Raw genomic sequence first — 7,996 nt, forward strand, 5'->3', positions numbered from 1 at the left:
ATAATATTTTAATATTCAAATAAATCGAGCCGCTCCAAGAAATTTTTTAGTCAGCGATATCTTAGCTTCTCGGAAATAAATTTTTCTATTCAGTATCGGATACTGTACATCGGACAGACCGAATGCAGTTTAAATCCTACATTAGGTTCTATAATTAAAAAAAAAAACGTTGATTTTCATCAGATATTTCACTATCGGGTTCCGATTTAAAAAGTTTGTTAAATTTTTATTTTGTTATACAAAAATAGTAAAATATTATAATGATAAATTCAAATTAATTTCGGACAAGAGAAAGGACACAAAACAAACGGAAACTAGCTATATGAATTCAAAATGAGACGTTTCAAACACAAAAGAAGGAATTTCTAAAATCTACTGCAATAAGTCTACATGGAAAAATATACGTCCCGTACATCGACGAGCGCATCGCAACCATCATCATTCGATAAAGAAGAAATTCGAAATCAAGTCTTTGGAATTTAATTGATCTGCAAGCAAATGATACAAATTTTCGATATAAGTATCATTTTGTGTTAATTATATTATTTCATCATTATTATTTAAAAGATTTTTTTCGAATAAAAAAATTCAAATACACTGTGAAAGAAAATAACTAAAAAGGAGAAGAAGTCCATTCATTTTGAAAAATCCTTTTCAATACGAATAGACAGGCATCAGAAAAGATATTATTGTACGAAAGACCGACGTATTTCAAGTATAGCATTGTGCAGAGATATTCAATTTAGACCAGGTACTCCTTTCGTTTTACGAGGCTGAACGACGTTTGTCTCTAGTTATAAACGTGGGCGTGCCAACGGAGCGAAGACGCGTGGTACGAAACATCGTGGAATAGCTTGCCGAGATTGCCCTGCTCGTAACCGGGGGAACATTGATAAGTAGAATTCAAGGATCGGGGATGAAGTGCACCGACAAGCGGAGAATGTTTGGCCCAGGCAAATAGATTTTACAAGCCCGGCCGTTCACGTATGTAATAGTTACGTCGGGGAGCGAAGAGCGAGAGAGCACCATGGCACATTTTCACTCGCGCGGGGAATGACGATAAAATACAAGCGTCGAGTAAGAAAAAAACGCGACGGAAAGGCAGCAAGAGGAGACGGACCGGCAAGACACACAAGGTATAAATATTCCGGGGGGACGCGCGTGGGCGTCGGATCCCGCAGTGAAGATAGTGAATCGGCGATGCAGGTGCGACCCGCGTAAGAATCTTCGATAATACATTTATCTCTCATTACTTGCGAAAGCGGCAATTATTTTCAACCGTCGTTTACAATTTAATTAAATTTGTTATTAACACTGAATTACTACTCGATTCGTGCGGTTATTTTAAGGCACTGTTGCAGTAAAATAATGTCACACGAATGGCGCCAACATTTGTTAGTTTTTGCGTCTCAAACGAAACTCATGTCGCAAACAAGTAACAATAACAATTCCAACTGACATATCTCATCAGGCATGCGCGAAACAATGACAAAGTTAGCAGAATACCAATACGGAAACTAAATCACGTCTCGCGTATGTTAGATGTGTAACAGGCTACGTCAGACATTTTTGGCGACCAATCGCACACAACGCTCAGAAGTCATCTCAAAATTAATTAAATCGATCGATTTTATTGGCGATCCGCGGAGAGAAGACCCGTTTTGCAAAATGCTTAAAAAGACTTCCTCTCGCTGGTCGCCCGCATTCTCGCAGTATCCGCTTAATAGTTCAACCGCTTAAAGAACCGCTTTAGTACTTTATTCTATCATATCGCTTCGCTTGTTCACTTTTCGTCGATGCACTCTGCATTTGGGTGAAAATCAAATCATTCAATACCTGAGAGGCCCCGTTTACAGCCCAACAAACGTTATAAATCTATTTCTATATTTATTAATCTTATATTTAAATTTATTAATCTTTTTAAATGCTCCTTTTAAAATGCTTCTTTTCTTACGATTTCTTGCGTTTTTTTATTCTTATTGCTATTAATTTATTCCTATTTTTATTATCATTAATCTATTTCTATATTTTAATTTTCAGATTGAATACTAGACCGAGACGCAGATCTGGCGATCAATCGATTCGATCCTATAGAGATGGCCCATATATAGATGCCGAAAAGAGACCAGAATATAATTATGCAGATGGAGGAAATGTTGTTTCTGAGATCGGGTGAGCCAATATATTTGTAATTTTTTTAAACGCTCCTTTTAAAATGTTCCTTTTCTTACTATTTCTTGCGTTTTTTTATTCTTATTACTATCGTTAATTTATTTCTATATTTTAATTTTCAGATTGAACAATTCCATAACCAACGCTCTATCACCAATATTATTTCTAACGTCAACTCCGTCTAGACGTACCCCTCCCAGAAAGGTCAAGCAGAAACGCAATTTGAAAACATATTAAGAATGCTGGGATATAGCGTCGAATACATACAATACTGTAGACGACGCTCCTGACGAAATTGAATAAACGAGATTGGTTAACTCTGATTAACAACTCTGATTAATTATAAATTCACTATAAATTTTTTATTATATATTATTATTATATATTATTATATATTATAATTTGCATTATATATGGCAAATTTTATTTTGTTTTTGTTTTAATGATATATTTTTATTTGATTTAAGAAAATAATATTAAACATATAGGGTGTCTCACAACTACCGCCCAATACTTTAATAGCATATTTTGAAGGTAAAATAAAGTAAAAGATCTTAATACCAAAATATTGAGACTATAATAGTTTTTTACTTATGAGTGATCAAAGATTGCCAATAATATCGTATAGAACTCGCACGTCAGGCCCATACTACTATACGCGTACTGATCTGCCAACTGTTATCGATTTTTATAAGTCAGGTGATATTAATTTTTACTGAACTTTTGATTCAAATGTGGAATATATCTCTATTTGATAAATCAATTCGGTTCAGACATCTCTCTCCCAAAAAGTTTTACCAAAAACGCACTTTAAAAGAACGAGAAAAGTGAAACGCTTGAGGCGCTTCTTGTATACGGAAGCGGTGCCTACTCCTTTTCAACCGGCCAAATATTACACAAGGATCTCCTCCGCATATTCAATCAATTCACACTCTCCGGCAACCGCGACGACGAGATTTAAATCGTATATGAATTCTTGGCCCCACGACATGAGTTGTGCATGACCAGGTTCTTCCCTCGCGCTTTAAATTGCACATAGTACGAAAAAATCCTGAATTAATCACTATAGAATGAAATAAAAAAAACAATAAAATAATAAGGTTATTATTTCTCTCCGCTTATATATCTCTCTCTTCCTCTCTCTACTTATCTCGCATTGAGTGAGGGGATGTCCTACTGTTGCGTCACACGCTACAGACGCTCATCGCGCGTTTTACCGCTCGGCCCGCGATTAGTCCTCTTGAAAATTTTTCATCCGGATGTCATCCATCGTCTGTATTGATTGTTGACCTTCATGCGGCAAATGAAACCTCTTCCCGAACCCATGCACAGGCGCATCGAGAATTGGCCCTCTTTCTTCACCGTTCCGATTTTGAAATCTAATCAAGGATCTCCTCCGCATATTCAATCAATTCACACTCTCCGGCAACCGCGACGACGAGATTTAAATCGTATATGAATTCTTGGCCCCACGACATGAGTTGTGCATGACCAGGTTCTTCCCTCGCGCTTTAAATTGCACATAGTACGAAAAAATCCTGAATTAATCACTATAGAATGAAATAAAAAAAACAATAAAATAATAAGGTTATTATTTCTCTCCGCTTATATATCTCTCTCTTCCTCTCTCTACTTATCTCGCATTGAGTGAGGGGATGTCCTACTGTTGCGTCACACGCTACAGACGCTCATCGCGCGTTTTACCGCTCGGCCCGCGATTAGTCCTCTTGAAAATTTTTCATCCGGATGTCATCCATCGTCTGTATTGATTGTTGACCTTCATGCGGCAAATGAAACCTCTTCCCGAACCCATGCACAGGCGCATCGAGAATTGGCCCTCTTTCTTCACCGTTCCGATTTTGAAATCTAATACACCGTGTTCCGGTTCAGTCGCGCTGAGCTGCTCTCAGTGTCGTCCGGATGAACCTGTGAATAGATGCTGGTGCCGTACCAATCGCTTTGCGTGTAGTTCAACACAGATGTGACCGAGTCGGAAACGTAGATAATCCTGTCTATGTCGCAGTTCAGGACGGATAAGAAACCATCGACCGCTACGAGGATCAAATGTTTCAGCTTCTTATGGGTGATAAAGCTTGTCGGATCTTATATGGGCAGCGCTTCGCTTCTGTGTCATCTTGCTTCCTGGAATAGAATGGGCGATCGTGGCTACCGTGAACATTCGGCCGAAATTTCCCATTGCCACGGTGCGACGGAAAAAAGGGGCGCGCGGGGCGCAAGCAAATATCGATTCGAGCATACAGCGGTTTCCACACTCCGCACCAACATCGAAACATCGAATGTTTACAGTATCTAGCTCAAAAGACCAGAAAATGTTCGCTTTTCGCCGACACATTCCGCATCTAGGTGAAAATCAAATCATTGAATCAGATCATTCAATTAAATCAGTCATTTTTCTGTTGTCCTTCGAGTCCGCCGAATTCTGCATCATATGATACGCAGAATACAACGGATCCCTAGCAAAATGTCTTTGAAGGGAGTGATCTAAAGCAAGTTCTCCATATGCAGGTATAGCTTCGCTCTCCGTTTGACCGTCATTATTTGGATGAAATAATTTTGCGTGCGTGTTTGTGCAATATTCGATGATATATTCAACGTTCTCGTTGAATGGATTTAGAAACGCGACTATATCCTTAATCCGCGCCGATATCCTTAACCACATCCAGTCTTTGGCTTGAAATCTGTATATGACAGATACGACTTGCCTTTTTAACTTTAACACTTGTTCAAAGCTTTTCCACATGTGTGTCAGATCCTCCGGATGAAAGGATTTGTAGCAAAAATGACCTAAGAGTTTCGATGAAGTAGAATCCAAAATTCCACCGACTCTTTGGTTCACGAAGGTAAATTTACCTTCTGCAGAGTGACGTGATATAAATTCGCTTTTGCTGTTAGAAGCTGCTAAGTCGCTACTATTTGTTGTGCTAGTGACTGTAATCGCCTAATGACGGACAAGGCAGCAATGCGTGGTGACATTCTCGTCCATGACTACCCCATCCGGATCAGTCTGAACGCTCCCGAGTCCTCTTCACCTAGATCCACACCTGATACACATGGGGGAATAAAATCACCAATGGGTGATCAATTCTTGATGTAACTGGTGTAGTACCACCGCGTAATTCTGACCATCTCGCGCCGACGACCCAAAGAGTTCCTCTGCTTCATATAATGCAGCCTGTGCGCTGCCGCCATATCACCCATCGTCTATAGGTTGCCGACCTTCATGCGAAATGAAACCTCTTCTCGAACCCATGTACAGGCACATCGAGGATTGGCCCTCTTTCTTCAACGTTCCGATTTTGAGCTCTAGTACTCGACCACTGTGTTGCAGTCTCCGCCGCGCTAAGCTCTCGTATTTTTTCGGTGTCGTCCGGATGAATTTATGAATAGAGACTAGTGTCGTGCCAATCGCTCTACGTGTAGTTCAATACAGACGCGACCGTGTCGGACATGTAGATGATCTTGCCTGTATCGCAGCTCACGACAAATAAGAAACCGTCGGCCACCTCGAGGATCAAATGTTTCAGCTCCTGATCGGTGAGAAAGGAAAGCTTATAGGCGTTTATTCATGGCGGTATTTCCGATACCTCTGAAAGCTTTCATATGCGCGCCACCGCCATCCGTAGAATCGTGAGTTTGTCAGATTTCCGAGCCAGAGCTGAATAGTCGGCATCATATCGGAGAACTCAATAAATGTAGACAGTCATCTTGTTCCGCCGCCACCGCTCGATCTCGCGATGATTTTCCCTGCTTGCAAATTTCTCCTTGTCCTGCACATTATCGTCGTGCAGTCTTCTATATATTTACATTCATTCGGATCATTTTCCTCGGATCCTATGTAGACAGCACTTCGCTTTTGTGCCATTTTGCTTAGGTCTCTGGAATAGAATGGGCGATCGTGGATACCGTGAATATTCAGCCGAAATTTCCTGTTGCCACGGAAAAACGGTGCGACGCATGGCGCGCGGGCGCGAGTGGATATCGACGCGAGCGTACAGCGGTTTCGACACTCCGCACCGATATCGAAACTGGTTATTTACAGTATCAGACTCGAAGGACAAGAAAATATTCGCTTTTCACCGACACATGCAGCATTTAGGTGAAAATCAAATGTTCATAGACTTATAGCATATTTTTGTATATTATTGTAAATAATCGTCGTCAGAAAACCCCCCAAAAAAATTAAATGTAAAAATTGTTATAAACTGTGCGCTTTTATTTAATCATACGAGAAAGGCGACGGATTACGATTACGTGATCGTTTGTTACCTCCGGCGTTGATCCGCGCAAAAAGTGAGACGAATTCCTAATAATATCCTCGGCCAAGCGGATCCAGCAAACGACGGTGCGATTTCACGCATGCTATGCGTACATATGTTTGGGGAGAGAGAGTAAACATAGCTATAAAATACTTAATATATACTTAACTACGAGTCGCTCCCCGATAGAAGATCATGATAAGATAATCTCTGTCAATTGTCATTGCTTCGCGCAGGTAAAGACCCCCGCACAATCGAAAATATAAAAAATAGGGAACAAATATTAGAGATAAAGACTGACTTGACTTTTGTTAAAGTAACTTTTTTTCAATTTTCCAGATTATGTGGTGTATATATAGCTTGTAAGTTACTTTAAAGTAACGTTATTTTACTTTAAAGTATTGTAAAGTTATTTTACCAAAAGTCAATTTCTTATCTCTAATATTTGTTCCCACTCATACATGCATGTATGAGTGGGAACAAATATTAGAGATAAGAACTTGACTTTTGTTAAAATAACTTTACAATACTTTAAAGTAAAATATCGTTACTTTAAAGTGAATTACAAGCTATATATATACACCACATAATCTGGAAAATTGCAAAAAAGTTACTTTAACAAACGTCAAGTCAGTCTTTATCTCTAATATTTGTTCCCACTCATACATGCATGTATGAGTGGGAACAAATATTAGAGATAAGAACTTGACTTTTGTTAAAATAACTTTACAATACTTTAAAGTAAAATATCGTTACTTTAAAGTGAATTACAAGCTATATATATACACCACATAATCTGGAAAATTGCAAAAAAGTTACTTTAACAAACGTCAAGTCAGTCTTTATCTCTAATATTTGTTCCCACTCATACATGCATGTATGAGTGGGAACAAATATTAGAGATAAGAACTTGACTTTTGTTAAAATAACTTTACAATACTTTAAAGTAAAATATCGTTACTTTAAAGTGAATTACAAGCTATATATATACACCACATAATCTGGAAAATTGCAAAAAAGTTACTTTAACAAACGTCAAGTCAGTCTTTATCTCTAATATTTGTTCCCACTCATACATGCATGTATGAGTGGGAACAAATATTAGAGATAAGAACTTGACTTTTGTTAAAATAACTTTACAATACTTTAAAGTAAAATATCGTTACTTTAAAGTGAATTACAAGCTATATATATACACCACATAATCTGGAAAATTGCAAAAAAGTTACTTTAACAAACGTCAAGTCAGTCTTTATCTCTAATATTTGTTCCCACTCATACATGCATGTATGAGTGGGAACAAATATTAGAGATAAGAACTTGACTTTTGTTAAAATAACTTTACAATACTTTAAAGTAAAATATCGTTACTTTAAAGTGAATTACAAGCTATATATATACACCACATAATCTGGAAAATTGCAAAAAAGTTACTTTAACAAACGTCAAGTCAGTCTTTATCTCTAATATTTGTTCCCACTCATACATGCATGTATGAGTGGGAACAAATATTAGAGATAAGAACTTGACTTTTGTTAAAATAACTT

General features: G+C 38.1%; 1 pseudogene; it reads right to left on the reverse strand.

Annotated features, from left to right (window-relative positions):
- Positions 1-3,571: 3,571 nt before the first annotated feature.
- LOC115232742 lies at positions 3,572-6,344 on the reverse strand (annotated as a pseudogene).
- Between the last annotated feature and the right edge of the window lie 1,652 nt (positions 6,345-7,996).

This window comes from Formica exsecta, unplaced genomic scaffold (assembly GCF_003651465.1).
Source record: "Formica exsecta isolate Colony F162 unplaced genomic scaffold, ASM365146v1 scaffold15, whole genome shotgun sequence".
In the NCBI taxonomy this organism is placed as follows: Eukaryota; Metazoa; Arthropoda; class Insecta; order Hymenoptera; family Formicidae; genus Formica; species Formica exsecta.